The 19,433-nt window shown below is 41.3% G+C and overlaps 1 long non-coding RNA gene and 2 other non-coding genes across 3 annotated transcripts; 1 reads left to right on the top strand and 2 right to left on the bottom strand.

Annotated features, from left to right (window-relative positions):
• Positions 1-3,462: 3,462 nt before the first annotated feature.
• LOC142176910 (U6 spliceosomal RNA) lies at positions 3,463-3,565 on the bottom strand. Its single transcript, XR_012705713.1, has one exon. It is a non-coding gene; the product is annotated as a U6 spliceosomal RNA (small nuclear RNA).
• A 2,115-nt stretch (positions 3,566-5,680) lies between these two features.
• LOC142176871 (small nucleolar RNA R71) lies at positions 5,681-5,785 on the top strand. Its single transcript, XR_012705676.1, has one exon. It is a non-coding gene; the product is annotated as a small nucleolar RNA R71 (small nucleolar RNA).
• Positions 5,786-6,031: 246 nt separating this feature from the next.
• Positions 6,032-9,051, bottom strand: LOC142176623 (uncharacterized). The gene is made up of 3 exons (XR_012705321.1): positions 8,751-9,051; positions 7,906-8,027; positions 6,032-6,713 (listed from the first exon to the last, which is right to left on the bottom strand). It is a non-coding gene; the product is annotated as an uncharacterized LOC142176623 (long non-coding RNA).
• Positions 9,052-19,433: the final 10,382 nt, after the last annotated feature.

Genomic DNA, 19,433 nt, shown 5'->3' with positions numbered 1-19,433 from the left:
TTTTTCTTTTTTCTTCTCTTGTACACGCTCCACACATTAAAGTTCATCGGCTAGTGACTTTTGATTTCAACTTTAGTGCACCAAAAGGCCCTTCCATGGTTCCACTCAAGCGCAACTCCCCAATCTCCCACCTTACTTCTTTTAGCGACTAAGTGCCTTAGGAGGTAAAGGTTCAACAATCTCAAATTAAGAACAAAATAGGGGTATGGCTTTTAATATGGTTGCCAAAAGAAAGGTCTATAGGCTCAAAGGGGCTAGCAACTGAAAATTTTATCTTCAAGTGACAAGCATATCAGTGCTCTAGCAATAAACGCCTATGTCATTTCCTAGATTAGTACAACTTAACAATTTCGCTTCGATTAACACACATGGCAAGTTCTAGACTACACAGGATAGCACAAAGAATTATAATTCCTCACACACACATTGCACATGAATCAATCAAGACGGTTTTGTTCAATTCTCAAGTCAAGCAAGTACCTATAATTGAGAAAATTAAGCAATAATGCACTATGTGGTATACAAGTCGAACAACTGAGGAAAAGCGTCACAAAATAGGCTATTTACTTTACTTTGACGATACAATTCAAACCATATGCACATGAAGATAGAATGTATGTCATAGCCTAATGTGCCAGCATCAACCACGTCAATGAATATCTCACAGCAACTCAGTTTCTTCCTAACCTACTCCTAAAATAATAAAGTACCCGGTTCGAGATACACCCTTGGAAAAGAATCGGTGCCCAAAGAAAAATCAAGGGATACTACCTAACTATCCTAAAAAAATGATATTTTTTCTCGGACTTTATCCCTCAAGAAAATTGTCCAAAAAATCCATCGTCAGAAAAAGTCCGAGCTTTTTCTGATTTTGTTTTTAAAATAAACTAGACTAAGTAAAACTAATAAAAGAAATAAATTGATACAAGTTATACAATTTACATCACATGTAGTATTTCTCCCACCCCACACTTAGCTTATGCATAGTCCCCGATGCATATAAAAATATAAAACAGAATAGGGTGACAAGAAAACTCCCTGTCAGTCGGAGTCCTCCTCCTCAGCATGCCCTCCATCCATAGTTTCGGGCACATCATCATCCGGTCCTAGAGGCACCAAAGCCATGGCCCCCGTTACATCATCACCAACCTCGCCCTCCGTGTCTGAGCCTTTGATAGTGTTTGCATCCTCCGACGAGTGAACGGGGCTGCCAAGCGCAATCCCTAACATTTCTTTGGAGGAACTAGATAAGTCATTGCATAAATGCATACGCTCTTCGTCTGAGACACCAACCCTGCTCATGATTAAATTCAAGGAGTTATAAAGATACCTGTTGAAGTTCTCGTCTCGTTCATTACGTGCAGCCTGAGTAAGCTTAGACGTAGGCTCTAATAAGGATGTGATATCCAACAGCCCTTTAGGTGCCTCCACTACCTCATCATACCCTAGGTACTCTAACACCTCTCGGGAGAGCATATATTGCGTAAGCAAGTTGTCGAAGAAGAACCTCCTAATATGTCGCCCAAATCGCGTGCGGGCTATTTCACCGAGCATGATCTCGCCCACATTAATTGGTCTGCCAGTCATCAAAAAGAATATGACACACACTCGAGCTCGAGTGCAGTTGATGTTGTGCTCCACAGGAATGAGTCTGGCTTGCACAAAATTCCGCCACTCTTTGGCGGTCTTGTTGAAAGTAGAGCGAACCATATGAAGATGAATATTACCTTGCTTTTTGGTCCACTTGGCATTTGAATCTACCCCACAAAGAGTGTGACTTATCGCCTTGTAGCTCGGGCTTTTGACAAATTTAGTTAGCCTCCTTGGGTCGGCATTCTCAACCCCCAAAAATGCATAAAAAGATCGCCTATCCAGAGGCACGTCTATTCCACGGACATGTTTGCATTCCAGTTGGCGTATAGTTCCCGCACCATGCTCAAATTCGCATGCCCGGGAAATTCTATAAGTTTGTCCATGTTCAGTGCACGCAATCGGCCAAGTACATGTGGGGAGTTTCTTTCTAAAGTTTTTACATTAATCCCCATTTCAGAAACGTACCACCCAGATGGCACGAAGCCCCTATGCCATGCAATAGCCTCATCAGTACTTAAATTCAAGCGAGGTCGTGGTCGCAATGGTACACGTTGTGATCCCTCAACAACTTGTTTTCCTTTAGCTTGCCTCGAGGATCTTTCTCCTTGCTTGCGCTTTTTGGGCGCGGGGGCTGTGGTGGAAGACTTTCCTATTCCTTTGCCTTTTCTTGCCATAGCAACATGCAACACAGATAAGCATGAATGTGAGAACATATCAACAAATCTGCCTAAGGTTGTCGCGCGCGTCAAAAATGACCCCACACTTAAATCCGAAGGCTCAATGTACAATACTTCACAATTTTGATCTAAAATGCACAAGTGTTGCATTCCAAGGCCATGGGTACTCATGACTTCCCTAGCCACACAATAGCTAAAAGGCACTAATCAATGACACACAAACAAGTAATTAATCATGGCTTAGTGAATTTACCTTAATACAAGCAAGTGGCATATGGTACTTTAATTTCCACAATTACTATAACTACATTAAATTAGCTAACTCTACAACACTATACAATATACATCATATAGGATACATGGTGTGGGCAACATGTGTGCATTGAAATCATGCTCCCAAGCATTAAAAATCATCCCCACACACCCCATACTTAGCCAAATATCATATACAAATACACTCGATTACTCAGACTTCACCGGTGCACCCAATATTCATTCAAACAGTCTAACAAACACCTTGTGGGCATGAAGTGTGTGCATTCTAGTTTAACAATGGTGGAATATTATGGCTCTCCCAAATTTCAACGAAGTAGAGAGAAATCTAGTTTACTACTCTGTATACAATACATCCACAACAAATTTCGGCCAATAACTGGACCACCCACCATAGAACATTTCTTAAGAAACAACTTAGGTACAAAATTTGGAGATTATGGCACTTGGGGGGGAAATGGGATGTTCGTGATCATCTACCTATTAAAATACAAAAAGAAGAAGAAGAAACCATACATGTAGGATTTAGGATGAGAACAAGAGAAGAACTCGAGAAATTTGTGAGATAAAAGAGTGAAGAAGCTCGGCTTTGGCTGTTGAACGTGAGAGAGAGAGAGAAAGAAAGATGGGGAGAAATTCGGGTGTCTAGGGAGGGGGGTTTATTTTTTAATTTGTGTTGTGTGTTGGTATGGGTATTTGAGTGGGTTGTAATGTGAGAGAATATGGGTAGATGGGTTGGTTTTAATGGGTATGGTTTAAATAAAATATATAATTAACAAAATAAAAATAAAAAAAAATTAAAAACTTACCTGGCCACCCCCCACCCCAGCGCCCCATGCTAGGCCTGACGCTGAGGGGCTTAAACATACTAGTTTGGGCGCTCCAGGCAGCGTGAGGCGATGACCTTTTCTTTTTTTAAACCAATTTGGACCATTTCTCGATTTGTGCATGTCATCCTTGTGTAGGGACCACGCTAATCTTCTATGTATCATTCCAATTTTATCGGATGTCCCCAAAGGGACTGGGGCGCTGACCTGGGCGCTGAACTTAGCAATTGTTTTTTTATAACCCCGAGCCTTTTATATATCTAATTTACATGACCCACACCATTCTACCTATAAATTCTATGTCTACAAAGAAAATGCGAACTCTAGTCTACTCTAAAAAAATATTAGAAAGCTAAGCTATGAAAACAATAAAAATTAGGTTGCCTCCCAACAAACGCCTGATTTAATGTTGCGGCACAACGCATAGTCTCGCTTACTCATCAACGAGTACAACCTTGGTCTTCTCACGATTAATTATTCCTCCCCAGTAGTGCTTGACTCTGTGTCCATTCACCAAAAAATTTCTTTCACCATTTAAAGCTCGCAGCTCAATTGCACCCTAAGGAGTGACTCTCACCACCTCAAATGGGCCTGACCATCTCGATTTTAACTTCCCAGGAAATATCCTTAGCATAGAATTGAACAATAATACTTGTTGTCCTGGCTCGAAGTGGCGTGTCTTGATATGCTTGCCATGCCATCTTTTTGTCTTTTCTTTGTAAAGCTTAGCATTTTTATAAGAGTGCAGCCTAAACTCATCTAACGCATGCAACTGCAAGAGTCTTTTCTCGCCCGCAGCTTCAAAGTCCATATTCAACTTCTTAACGGCCCAATACGCTTTGTGTTCAAGTTCAACATGCAAGTGAGATGCCTTCCCATAAACAAGTTTATACGGCGACGTCCCAATTGGCATTCTGTATGCAGTTCTATATGCCCACAAGGCATCATCTAACTTTGCATCCCAATCCTTCCTATTCACACTCACTGTCTTCTCTAAGATTTGCTTTATTTCTCTATTAGACACCTCAGCTTGTCCACTTGTTTGAGGATGATACGCCGTAGCAACTCTATGGCGGACTCCATATTTAGCCAGCAGGTTATTCAACAATCGATTGCAAAAATGTGTCCCTTCATCACTAATCAAGGCACGTGGAGTTCCAAACCTCGAAAATATGTTCTTTTTCACAAAACGCAGTTACCACCATAGCATCATTTGTTGGCAATGCGATCGCCTCTAACCATTTTGACACATAGTCAACTGCTAGCAGGATGTATTTGTTTTCCATGGACAATGAGAATGGTCCCATAAAATCTATCCCACACACATCAACAATTTTGACCTCCAGGATGTTATTTAAAGGCAGCTCATGCCTCTTTATGATTGTTCCGGTTCTTTGACACTGGTCACACTTCTTAACAAATGCATGGGCATCCTTGAATAATATTGACCAAAAGAAACCGAATTATAATACCTTTGTAGCTGTTCTATTGCCTCCATGATGGCCCTCATAGGGTGATGCATGACAATCATAAACCATTAATTCTAGGATTAGCCTCGATGTCACTTGGAAGAGCTCCAACTGGCCGAGTATTTTGGGCACTGGCAAGTTGTCCCATTTGGCGCTCCAAATTTCTCATTGCTGTGGCTTAGGACTGTTGGTAAGCCATCACTTTCTTTATCATCTCTATTATGTGGTCTTGCTGGTCAGCCATCAATTTCTTCATCATTTCCTCAAGGTGACTTGGAGAGTTTGCATGTTGTTCAGCCTGAGGTGGTCTATATTGTTATTGAGGTGCTTGTGGTCGGTATTGATTTTGAGCACCTTGGTTTTCACCCCTAGAGAAGTTTGGGTGGTTCCTCCAGTTGGGATTGTAAGTATTTTCATACTGATTTGTCTGGCCCCTATTTGTATTACCCACAAAACAGACAGACTCTGGATTAATTGGGCATAAGTAGCTCGTATGACCCTCTCCGCATACTTCACAAAACAATTGAACTTGTTGCACTGGCTGAGCTTGTTGCTTATTAATAACCAAGGTCATCTGATTGACTTGGTTGGTCAATGTGAAAATCTACGTTGATAATACCAAAATGACATCCAACTCGAGAACCCCTGCAGATATTTGCACTGTATGTCTGCCCATCTCTCCTTCCCAATCAGGATTACTTTTGGAGAATTTGTTCAATAACGCATATATCTCATCAAAGATTTTATCCAATACTTGACCTCCAGCTGCAGCATCTACCACAATCTTTGTCTCAGGGTGTAGCCTTTCTATGAAAGTGTGAGCTAACACTTCGTTTGTCTGATTGTGATGAGGACAGTCTCTGAGCAGCCCCTTGAACCTCTCCCAAGCTGAGTATAAAGATTCCCTCGCTTTCTATTTGAAGGCGACTATCTCACTTCTGATCTTTGCAGTTTTGCCTGAAGGGAAGAACCTTGCCAGGAATTTCCTCGCCAGATCATTCCATGATGTAATAAAATTAGCTGGTTCTACCTTCAGCCATCGCTTTGCTTCACCCAACAGAGAGAACGGAAAAAGTGTGACCCTCACATAGTCTGGAGTAACCCCATTAGTAATGTAAGTATCACTAATCTCCAAGAAATTCAGGATATGCTATTTTGGATCCTCGTGTGGAAGACCCATAAACTGCCCGTTCGCATGAAGTAGCTGGATCATGCTCTATTTCAGCTCAAAGTGCCCAGTGATTCTGGGCTTCACAATGTTGGAGGTGACATTAGCAATGATGGGCATCGCTACCTCCTGAACAACCATATGTTGCTCCTCTGTCATGTTCACAGGAAATTGAACAAGTACCTGAAGATTATTTGTATCCCTTGCTTCCCTCAACCTCCTATGAAATATTCTCTCAGGTTCGGGGTCAAAGCCTTGAAGTTTGTCCTGGCTTCTGGCCCTTCGCATTCAATTAAAGTTCCTAAGAGCAGAGCAACAATAAAGTAACATTAGGCGTGACGAAATAAACAATTATAGCAAGAACTAGAAAGTAGTCAATATTCAAGTTCCCGGCAACGGCGCCAAAAACTTGTTGCTCCCAAATGTTTCTCGTGTGTATTCTCTCTTCAAAGTGGCGCTCCCCATCTAAAAATAAGTTTGGTCTTGCTTTTATACGCGTTGAGCAGGTCTAGGGTCGAAATAACCTTGTCCCGGGCAAAGTTGGACAAACTTCCGTCGCCAGCGTCTAACCCAGCGCCCCCTGCTGGCCCTAGCGCTGGGCTTCTTGATTATTCTGCCTGTGGCGCTAAAAATCCGGGGCTTCCTTTTTTCGTCTGTTTTGGCTCTAATCTCGCACCTTTCGCCCCCAATTGCTTCCGGATGATTCCTACACATAAAAACACTCCCAATTAATATAAATCAACATATTTTACATCCGAAATCCACGAAATACAAGTAAAACATGAGGCGATATACATATAAATATATATACTTTAAGCTAAATATCAACTAAGTAATATTATGTAGGAGGATCTCTCATGATTTGTTCAGTCATAGCATCGAAGCGAATTAAAAGGATTTGTGGAAAGATATCCCCACCTCTTGTAATGGTTGCCTTAACATTATAAAGTTCATTTCAACATAATTATATCTACAACCTATAACTGAAGCAAACACCATGGCAATCAATGAATATATGCACATATAAAAAGAAATAAACATCAAGCATGAAGAAAATAACCTTTGCTACAGAGTAAATTCATTCACAAAAGAAAGACTAAGAAAAACAGAAAAAATAAAGGAAATCCCAAGCTTATAAGACCTAAGATTCTTGGTGATGGAAGATCCAAAAGATAGTATCAACCTTTCTATCGAAAATGCTTTCTCTGTTTTGCACTATTTATACTGTTCAAGTGTTTGATGAATACTTTGCATGGCCTTTTATCTCTTAAATTCATATTGAGGTTAGGAAGATAGAAAGAATGGCCATTGAGTTCTCTAAACATCGGTAAATGAATTAACCGTCTCTATTCTCATTCTTGATGACTACAAACTCTTGATATTTGTTGGAGTATTTATTAGAATGTAAGTTTACATTTTTATAAAAAAAAATTATATAGGAGTTGTGTTTGATTGAAGGATAAAACTGTCACTCATTTAAGTGTCCTAGATACAGCAAATTAAAAACGACTAAGTAACTTATATCTTTCTTCATATGATATAATGAATTCTACGTAAATTTTCTTATTCCTTATGTAAGTAAAGCATTTTATAACAGATTAATTACCTGGTGACCAAGTTTCCGTTAGGAGCATAATATATATGTAAATCAATATTAAAAGAGGCTAATTGATATGATAAGATAATAGCGAGACAAGATCACAAGACATGTGACTATCGACGGAAAAAATGTAACTCAAAGCATATGAGGCGTTACATGTATAGCTTATGTAATGTTTGTTGGACGTTTGACCTGTTGATCAGCTTTACGGACAGAAGCAATGACTTTGCCTTAACACATGTAATAGTATTTATGTAAAATAATAATATTACATTGTTGATCAGCGTTAGGTACTCACCATATTAGACGTACCTCGAAGTTGCTCTTCCTGTTTGTCTTGGTTTCCAGCAGTCAAATTTAATGTTGATGATGACACATTTGTAGTCATCTTCCAAAGAGCGTATGCAAATTTTCCTCAATCTATGGAGAGAAAGTTAAGTAATTAATTTGGAAATAATTGGAGATTTTTAAAGTGAACAAAATTATTAGTAATTATTTTTGTGTGTAGCTTATTTTGCCCTTTTTGTGGCCTGAGTAATATCCTGTTTGACATAGTGGAACAATTGATAACAGTTATATATATTTCAAGTGATGAAACAACAAAACTTTAGACCAATACATTGATTTGTTCGAGATATTTAAAGTGATTGCTTATCCACGAGCGTTAAACCAATACTTTAAACACCTTGAAGAGTTTGTGACAACATGAAATTTATTAAGTTAGTGTCCAAAGGATGACAAAATACATGACTGAAGATCCGACAGAAAGAATGGACCTCGTCGAATGACTAAAACTTTAATTACCCATTCTGTAGCATATTTCTTCAACTTGCTAATAGGTATGCACATTTTTCCTAACTCTTCTTTGTTTGCCATCGTAAGTTATCCTGTAGTAGCTAGGAGAATAGATGCAAACACAATATATAGTTGTAATATAGAGACGTATTTTACCTATTTAATATATATCCTTTAGAAGTTGAAGCACCAAATGCAATATATATATATAGTTGCAAGACAAGAGTAAAGTTGAAATAAGCTACTGATTCTTGAAGTTTAATTGGAAAATCAAGCAATGTCAGCTGGCAACATATATGAATATTTTAATAAAGTTTAAAGGTAATGACAAGAGTGTAAAATTATTACCAATTTTGTGATGCGACAACCAAAAAACCTGTAAAGAAAAATGTACGAGAAAGAATATAAGGATAATGGGACAACGACACCTTATTGTGCACTTATATAGAGTCCTGGGAAGAATCTGAAAAGGCATGTAGAAGGAGTTATTATGGAAGATGAAAGAAACAAAATATAAAGAGTGAAAGAACTGCAAATAATAAGTTAAGGAATGATTTTAGTGACTTTATTAGGGGAAGAAACGGAATAAAGCAGCCATCAAACCATCAATGCCCCATAAACAAATACAAATTTTAGGGAGTTTTTGAAGGAGAACGTGGGAGGGGGAGGGAACCATAACATTAATTTAATGGAGATATTGAAGAAGAAGGTGGCTTTAAAGGGGGGAGAAAAGCAAAAATCCATAAAATTATTTTTTTGGGAGCAACTGAAGGATATATTGAATAAGAATGGGCTCAAACCTAATTGTACTTTTGAATTGACTTAGTAACGCAGCTTCCTGCTTTTCCTACTTTTAGTATTTTAGTATTTAGCATTAGTATTTACTATAATAGTATGAATTAGGTGATAAAGACTTTTAGCTTTCAAACTAATTAATTGACAAAATATCTTAAAGGGGTACGTTACCCAAACTTTCTAATGGACTTTGATTATATATGAACGGTCATGTTTCATCCTTTTAAATTAGGTCATGTAATTATGAATGGTCATGTAACTATGTAAGTATAATACTACTATTTCATATTTATTACATTAGATGTTTAATATTTTATTATATTTTACTTAAAAATAAATTATAATCATACATACATACATACATATATATATATATATATATATATATATATATATATATATATATATATATATATATATATATATATATGAGTTTTGCTAACATACTACATAGTTGTAGTAGGTTAGCAATGTATACATATTTGATTTGCCTTAAATGCCCCTGACAATACATTAAACAAGCATAAGGATAGGGGCTTTTTTGCCTTTTACATCAAATCTTAAACCTAGATCTCTTCTCCCCCTATTGTTCTTTTTACATCTCGCCATCGTTCATGGAGAAAGCAGAAAAGAGAAAACATTGTTGTGGCTACTCAAAGAAATAAACCAAACAGCTCTTCTAAATCATTGAACAAGAAAGAGACTCGTCTCCAATTTCAATCTCTTATCAGTTCGACAGTTCCACTCCACAAGCTTTGCTCCTCCTCTACTTCTTCAAAATGTCAAAAATATTGTTCGAAAACCCCCAGTATTAGCTTTGAAATATGATTTGAATACCTCAAAACCCAATAACAATTCCTCCAACAACAATTTCACGGAGGTCGGCAGTAAAACTAGTGTTGCATCTTCTAATTTCAGATCTGCGCACACAGTAAATGAACCTAGGAAAAGAGCAGGAAAGAACAATAAAAAGATATTCCCGTCAGCCAAATGGTTCTAAAATGAAAAAGTATTGTTTGTCTTTAATTAATTTTCCAATTCCATGTTTGTTGTCTGTGGGTAGTCACCATTGACGAGGCGGACATAGAAAAGAGAAAGATGAACAGGACAACCATGTGATAATTTTGACAAAGACAGTAAAGCCTCTCTTATTAATCTGTTGTTAGTGTGCTAATAAGGGCATTTAAGGCAAATCAAAATGCATATAATGTGTGCACATATAACTCTAAGTTCAGGACTACATGTCCTTAACTTTTGAACTTGTAACTCGAAGTTCAGGACTAACTATCCTTAATTTCTGTGCTTATAACTTTAAGTTAAGGACTACATGTCCTTAATTTCTGTGCTTGTAACTCTAAGTTAAGGACTAAGTGTCCTTAATTTTTGAACTTCCAACTCTATGTTCAGGACCAAGTGTCCTTAATTTATGAGCTTGTTACTATAAGTTCAGGACTAGCTGTTGTCCTTAATTTATGAGCTTATAAGTCTAAGTTAAGGACTACATGTCCTAAACTATTCCGATAACCATGGACATAGTTTCTTTCATTTATTTATTTTCTCATCCTGAAAAATGAATCTTATAGAAGTACTTTCCCCAAATGAAACCGACTGTTAATAAACATTTGTGCCAAGCTCAAGAAAAAGATAAAAGAATCATATTGAATATAGACTAGTCTGGAACATGAATCATTTTAACATTAGAACTTCCAACTGAATCCACTTGAGAATGAGAAGAAATGCAGTCGTCGGTATAAACACTGTATTTCCGTTTGGAAAGGAAAAGAGATAAAAGAAAGGGTAACACCGTCTTTTCATATTAATTTTAATAGACTAGTGGCTACTTTTGCTCAGCATTAAAAATGCTGGATAAAAAGTAAATACCACTTTAAAAAGTAGCTACCCTGCGTAATTTTTACGAAAAAAGAAGTAGCTTCTAAGAAAGCGAATTCCCAACATTTGGCCCAGTAGGGATTACAAACTTGGAAAAACTATACAGTATAGCAGCTATGTCACGACCCAATTTCTCCTTCCGTGTGACGTCGTGATGGCACCTAGTCTCTACAACTAGGTAATCCTAACATTTTTTTTTTTGCGGAAATAATGAAATAAAAATAAAAATTTAACCAACTATTCAAAAATACACAACAATCCCAAAATCCGGAACATCGTGAATTACAAACTACAGGAGGAAAAGTCTAGTGTCTCTATACATCATAGTCTATCAAAAGAAAATACAGAAGATAATAGACATGAGGAAGAATAGAAAGGGAAATCCAAGGTCTGCGGACGCGGTAGATATACCTTGAAGTCTCCAAAGCTGTCCCGGCTCACTAATAGTGCGGCTGATAAGGAGCACCTAGATCTGCATACGAAAAATATGTGCAGAAGAGTAGCATGAGTACACCACAATCGGTACCCATTAAGTGCCAAGCCTAATCTCGGTAAAGTAGTGACGAGGTCAGGTCCGGACCCTACTGGAATATGATAATAAAGCAACACAAGAATGAAATTTCGCAGTAAAATGAAGACTGAAATTTAACAAGAAAGAATTCATAGAAGGTAATAGCTCAATACACAGAAATACAACAGGGGATCTCCCGAGATACCGTCTCGTAGTCCCAAAGTAAGTATGCAGTACAGGTGGATCTCCCGGAATACCGTCCGTAGTCCCAAAGTAAATATGCAGTACAGGGGATCTCCCGGAATACTGTTCCGTAGACCCAAAGTAAATATGCAGTACAAGGGGATCTCCCGGAATACCGTTCCGTAGTCCCAAAGTAAATATGCAGTGCAGGGGGATCTCCCGGAATACCGTTCCGCAGTCCCAAAGTAAATATGCAGTACATGAGGATCTCCCAGAATACCGTTCTGTAGTCTCAAAGTAAATATGCAGCGCAAACAATAGAAATACAACAACATCACGAAATCTTACGATTTAGACTAAGTACTAGTCAAGGATGAAGCAGGAAATTCACTAAGCATGCTGCACAGAGTTTAGATAAGCAGTTAAGACACGTAGACATGCTGTATTAGACTAAACATAATAGCTACACATATTGGAATAACTCAATTAAGAATGAAAATCGATTAATACTCATTAAAATGGTATAACTAAAAAAAAGGAAAACAAGTTGCTGCTCAGTAAGAAAATCGGGTTTTTTCACAACTAGCCCGTATACGTACTCGTCACCTTATGTACACGGTGCTCACATATCACAATAGTTCCAAATCTTAGGGAGATTTCTCTCGCACAAAGTTAGGCAAGCCACTTACCTTGAACCAAGCTCAATCAATCGGTAAGAATGCCTTTCCCATGAATATCCGGCTCCGAATGGCTCAAATCTAGTCAAAAGCAATTACATATCATAAATACAACCATAATAGACTCATCTAATTAATTAAATCAATACTTTAACAAAAATTCCGAAATTCGCCCTAAAAAGTCGATTCATCCCCACGTCTTAGAATCAGGCAAAAGTCACAAAATCTGAAAGCTCATTCACTCGCGAGTCTAACCATATCAAATTTACTAAAATCCGACAGGAAATGGTCCTTCAAATCCTCAAATCAAACTTTTCAAATCCCTAGTCTCAAACTCCCAAATTCCACCTTAAATACACACTAACTAGGTGAAAAAATAAATGAGGAAGCAAGATTATTGATCAACAATAAGCACAAGGGACTTACCTCAAGAAACCACTCAGAAATGCTCTCAAGAAATCGCCAAACCCGAGCTCAAAATGTTAAAAATGAGCAAATATCGCGAACCCTTGCATTTAAGTGTTCTGTCCAGAAATCTCGCACCTGCGGCCCATAGTCGCACCTGCGATGCCGCACCTGTGGAATTTTCATCGCAGGTGCGGAAATGACTTAAAGGGATTGGGTCCGCATCTACGAGCAATGGGCCGCACCTGCGCGCCCGCTCCTGCGAAATTTTCCGCTTCTGCGATCCCTCACGCCCTGGCCCCTTCCGCTTCTGCGCTCCATCTTCCGCATCTGCGGATGCGTAGATGCGGTTATACCTCTGCACCTGCGACCTCTGGCCTATTCCTTCCAAACCGCACCTGCGTCCATTGGCTTGCTTCTGCGGGCTCGCACCTGCGGTCAATGTTGCGCATGTGCGATTACACCAGGTGCAGCAGCTTCAGCTATTCTTCCAAAACCAAATTTGATCCGTTAACCATCTGAAACACACCCAAGGCCCCCGGTACCTCAACCCAATACACCAACAAGTCCTAAAACATCATGCAAACTTAGTCAAGCCGTCAAATCACATCAAACAACGCTAAAATCACAAATCACCCTCTGATTCAAACTTAATGAACTTGAAACTATAAACTTCTACAACCGATGCCGAAACTTATCAAATCACGTCCGATTGACCTCAAATTTTGCACATAAGTCATAATTAACATTACAGACCTACTCTAACTTCCGGAATTGGAATCTGACCCCGATATCAAAATTTTCACTACTGGTCCAAATCTCCAAAAATTCGACTTTCGCCATTTCGAGCCTAAATAAGCTACGGACCTCCAAAACACAATCCGGACACGCTCCTAAGTCCAAAATCATCCAACGGAGCTAACGGAACCGACGGAACTCCATTCCGAAGTCGTCTTCATACAGTTCTAACTACGGTCCAAATCCTAAGGCTTAAACCTCCATTTAGGGACTAAGTATCCCAATATACTCCAACAATCAAAACGAAACCTCCCGGAAAGTCACAATAGCAGAAATAGATATGGTAGAAGCAGTAAATAGGATATCAGGGCTATTACTCTCAAAACGCCCGGCCGGGTCATTACATCCTCCCCCTCTTAAAACAATCGTTTGTCCTCGAACGAGCATAGAGACATACCTGAAGTGGTGAAAAGATGAGGATCACGACTGCGCATATCCTGCTCGGTCTTCCAAGTCGCCCCCTCGACCGACTGTACCCTCCAGTGAACCTTCACGGAAGCAATGTTCTTTGACCTAAGCTTTCTAACCTGCCTGTCTAAAATAGCCATTGGCTCTTCAACATAAGATAGATCCTTGTCTAATTGGACTGAGCTGAAATCCAATACGTGAGACGGGTCACCGCGATACATCCGGAGCATCGAAACATGAAATACCAGATGAAATCCTGCTAGGCTGGGAGGTAAGGCAAGGTCATAAGCAACCTCCCTAACACGCTGCAACACCTCAAAAGGATCAATGAACCTTGGGCTCAGCTTGCCCTTCTTTCCGAATCTCATAACGCCTTTCATAGGCGAAACCCGGAGCAAGACCCGCTCTCCAACCATGAATGCAACATCGCGAACCTTTCGGTCCACATAACTCTTCTGTCTGGACTGGGCTGTGCGAAGTCTATCCTGAATCACCTTAACCTTTTTCAAGGCATCCTCAACCAAGTCCGTATCCAATAATCTGGCCTCGCCCGGCTCGAACCAACCCACTGGGAACCGACACCGCCTACCATACAAAGCCTCATATGGTGCCATCTGAATGCTGGACTGATAACTGTTGTTGTAGGCAAACTCCGCAAGTGGCAAGAACTGGTCCCAAGCACCCCCAAAATCTATCACACAAGCACGGAGCATATCCTCCAGTATCTGAAAAGTGTGCTCGGACTGTCCGTCCGTCCGAGGGTGAAATGTTGTGCTCAACTCAACCTGAGTACCCAACTCATATTGTACAGCTCTCTAGAACTGTGATGTAAACTGCGTACCCCTGTCAGAGATAATAGATACCGGTACGTCATGAAGCCTGACGATCTCACGAATGTAGATTCGAGCTAAGCTGCTCAGAAGAATAGGTAGTCGTCACAGGAATGAAATGAGACGACTTGGTCAGCCTATCCACAATCACCCAAACTGCATCAAACCTCCGCTGAGTCCGTGGGAGTCCAACAATGAAATCCATAGTGATCCGCTCCTATTTCCATTTCGGAATCTCCAATTTCTGAAGCAACCCACTTGGTCGATGATGCTCATACTTCACCTGCTGGAAATTTAGGCACCGAGCCACATATTCCACTATGTCCTTCTTCATTCTCCTCCACCAGTAATGCTGCCTCAAGTCCCGATACATCTTCGCAGTGCCCGGATGAATAGAGTACCGCGAACTGTGAGCCTCCTGAAGAATCAACTCATGCAAACCATCTACATTGGGCACACATAGCCTGCCCTGCATCCTCAATGCACCATCATCTCCAATAGTGACTTCCTTATCATTACCATGTTGGACTGTGTCCTTAAGGACAAGCAGATGGGGGTCATCATACTGACGCTCCCTGATACGATCATAAAAGAGAAGACCGAGAGACCACACAAGCCAATACTTGACTCGGCTCAGAGATATCTAATATCACAAATTGGCTGGCTAAGGCCTGAACATCCAACGCCATGGGCCTCTCTGTTGCTGGTAGATATGCTAAGCTCCCCAAACTCTCTACCCGACGACTCAAAGCATCGGCCACCATATTGGCCTTCCCAGGGTGGTACAAAATGGTGATATCATAATCCTTAAGCAGCTCCAACCACCTCCTCTGATGCAAATTAAGATCCTTCTGCTTGAACAGATGCTGCAAACTCCGGTGATAGGTGTAAATCTCACAAGGAACACCATACAAATAATGCCGCCAAATCTTCAAGGCATGAACAATAGCTGCTAACTCAAGATCGTGGACATGATAGTTCTTTTCATGCACCTTCAGTTGTCTGGACGCGTAGGCAATCACCCTACCGTCCTGCATCAACACTGCACCGAGACCAATCCGCGAGGCATCATAATATACAGTATAAGACCCCGAACATGTAGGCAATACCAATACTGGGGCTGTAGTCAAAGCTATCTTGAGCTTCTGAAAGCTCTCCTCACATTCCTCTGTCCACCTGAACGGAGCACCCTTCTGGGTTAGCCTGGTCATAGGTGCTGAAATAGATGAGAAACCCTCTACAAATCGATGGCAATACCCCGCCAAACCAAGAAAACTCCGGATCTTTGTAGCTGAGGACGGTCTGGGCCAACTTTGCATTGCTTCAATCTTCTTCGGATCCACCTGGATCCCCTCACTTGATACTATATGACCCAAGAATGCCACTGAGTCTAGCCAAAACTCACACTTTGAAAAATTTGCATATAACTTCTTTTCTCTTAAGGTCTGAAGCGCAGTCCTCAGGTGCTGCTCATGATCCTCCCGACTCCGGTACCAGAATGTCGTCAATAAACACAATGACGAATGAGTCAAGATAAGGCTGGAACACACTGTGCATCAAGTGCATAAAAGTTGTTGGGGCATTTGTCAGCCCAAAAGACATAATAAGAAACTCATAGTGACCATATCTGGTCCTGAAAGCAGTCTTTGGGATATCTGGTTCCCGAATCTTCAACTAATGATATCCTGAACATAAGTTAATCTTGGAAAATACTCTGGCACCCTGTAACTGATCAAATAAGTCATCAATACGAGGCAATGGATTCCTGTTCTTCACTGTGACTTTGTTCAACTACCGGTAATCAATACACATCCGCATAGAACCATTTTTCTTCTTCACAAATAAGACAGGAGCACACCAAGGTAACATACTGGGCCGAATGAAGTCCTTATCAAGCAACTCCTGTAACTGCTCCTTCAACTCCTTCAACTCAGGAGGAGCCATGCGATATGGGGGAATAGAGATGGGCTGAGTGCCCGACAACAAATCAATGCCAAAATCAATATCTCTGTCGGGCAGCATGCCCGGAAGATTAGCTGGAAACACATCTGGAAAGTCCCTCACTACTGGACTGACTCCACTGTAGGGGTATCAATACTGACGTATCTCACATAAGCTAGATACGCATCACACCCCTTCTCAACCATTCGTTGAGCTTTAAGAAATGAAATAAATCTGGTGGGAGTATACTCTAAGGTACCTCTCCACTCTAATCGCGAAAATCCTAGCATAGCCAGTGTCACGGTCTTAGCGTGACAATCAAGAATAGCTTAATGGGGCGACAGCCAGTCCATGCCCAAAATAATATCAAAGTCCACTATGCTGAGCAATAATAAATCGACTTTGGTCTCAAAACCACTAAGAGCAATCAAACACGGCCGATAAACATGGTCCACAACAAGAGAATCTCCCACAGGAGTAGACACATAAATAGGGGAAATCAAAGAATCTCGAGATACGCCCAAATACAGGGCAAAATAAGAGGACACATAAGAATATGTAGAGCCTGGGTCAAATAATACCGATGCATCTCTATGACAGACTGGAACAATACATGTAATAATAGAATCAGAAGCAATTGCCTCTATACGAGCAGGAAGTGCATAATATCTGGCCTAGACTCCCCCTCTAGGGCGACCTCTACCTCCCCAACCTCCAACTCGGGCTGGCTGAGCAGGTGGGGTGGCAGATGGCGCTGTAATAAAAGCGTGAGGACCCGGTGGAGCACGTTGTGGCTGAGAAGTCTGCGGAGGTGCACCTCTCCTAATCCTGGGGCAATCCCTCACCACATGGTGAGTGTCGCCACACTCAAAACAAGCTCTGGGAGGGCGTGGCTGCTGTGACTGGCTCGGGCCAGGTCTGCTAGACTGGCCGCTAGGAACACCCCGTGCTGGAGCCACACTAGATACTGGCGGTGCATAATAAGGCTCCTGGCGTCTAGAAGGAGCTGGAACATCGCTGGCGGCTGGAAGAGCTGAATGAACGGGGCGGCTCACATAACCCCTACCATGGCGAGCTGTTGGGGAATGAGCACTAGAATAATAACTAGTCTCTCGAGACCTCTTGGTCTCTCTCTCCTCTCTATCCTGGGCAAGCATGCCCTCCAATCTCCTGGCAATACTCACAACCTGCTGATGAGAAATATCCATCTCCAACTCCCTGGCCATACTAATCCGGATACTGGGGTGGAGTCCTTCAATAAACTGTCGAACCCTCTCTCGAACTGTGGCAACCAAGGCCGGTGCATGTCGGGCCAAATCACTGAAGTGAACTGCATACTCTGACACAGTCATAGCACCCTGGCGCAGCTGCTCAAAATCCGCACGCCATGAGTCCCTGAGGCTCTGAGGGACATACTCTCTCAAAAATATATGCGAGAACTGAGTCCATGTAAGTGAAGCTACTTCAGCCGAACTACTCAACTCATAAGCACGCCACCACTGATAGGCTGCTCCTCTAAGCTGGAATGTAGTAAAAGAAACCCCGCTCGTCTCCGCTATGCCCATAGTATGGAGAATACGATGACACTCCTCCAAAAAACCCTAAGCATCATCTAGAGCCAATCTGTTAAAGCTATGAAGGTGGTACTTCTTGTACCTCTCAAGTCTGAGCTGCTCCACCTCAGAAGCTGCTGCCCTAACCTCGGGCTGAGCTGGAGCTACCAGTTGCATTGGTACAATCTCTGGAACCTGGTCGACTTGAACCCGCTGCTCTGGAGTACTGGCGACGGGAGTCTGTGCTCCTCCCCCGGCCTGAGATGTGGCAGGAGCAAGTGGAATCAAACCAGCCTCAGCTAAGGTGCTGAACATGCTCAGAAACTGGGCTAGAGTCTCCTGGAAGGCTAGTGCAGGAACAAGTGCCTCAGGTGTCTGCCCTCCAGTTGGAGCTACTGGGGGCTTCTCTGTAGCAGCTCGTGCAGGTGCTCTGGATGCACCACGTGGACGTCCTCGGCCTCTACCCCAGCCTCGGCCTCTAGCGGCTCTAGCAGGGGGCGCGGGTGCCTGGTCATCAGATCCACTTATACGTGTCCTCACCATCTGTGAGAGAATAGAATACAGAAGTTTTGAATTTTTGAAGTCAACAATTTTCGCACGACAAGGAATCAAAGTAGTGAAGTTTTCCTAACAGTTCAATAGCCTCCCGAAGATAAGTACAGACATCTCCATACCGATCCGCGAGACTCTAATAAACCGGCTTGTGACTCACGATACCTATGAACCTAGAGCTCTGATACCAACTTGTCACGACCCAATTTCCTCTTCCGTGCGACGTCGTGATGGCACCTAGTCTCTACAATTAGGTTAGCCTAACATTTTTTTTTGCGGAAATAATGGAATAAAAATATAAATTTAACCAACTATTCAAAAATACACAACAATCCCAAAACCCGGAATATCATGAATCACAAACTACAGGAGGAAAAGTCTAGTGTCTCTATACATCAGAGTCTATCAAAAGAAAATACATAAGATAATGGATATGAGGAAGAGTAGAAAGGGGACTCCGAGGTCTGCGGATGCGGCAGATATACCTT

This window comes from Nicotiana tabacum, chromosome 22 (assembly GCF_000715075.1).
Source record: "Nicotiana tabacum cultivar K326 chromosome 22, ASM71507v2, whole genome shotgun sequence".
Classification (NCBI taxonomy): Eukaryota; Viridiplantae; Streptophyta; class Magnoliopsida; order Solanales; family Solanaceae; genus Nicotiana; species Nicotiana tabacum.
This window is presented reverse-complemented; position numbering and strand designations above follow the sequence as displayed.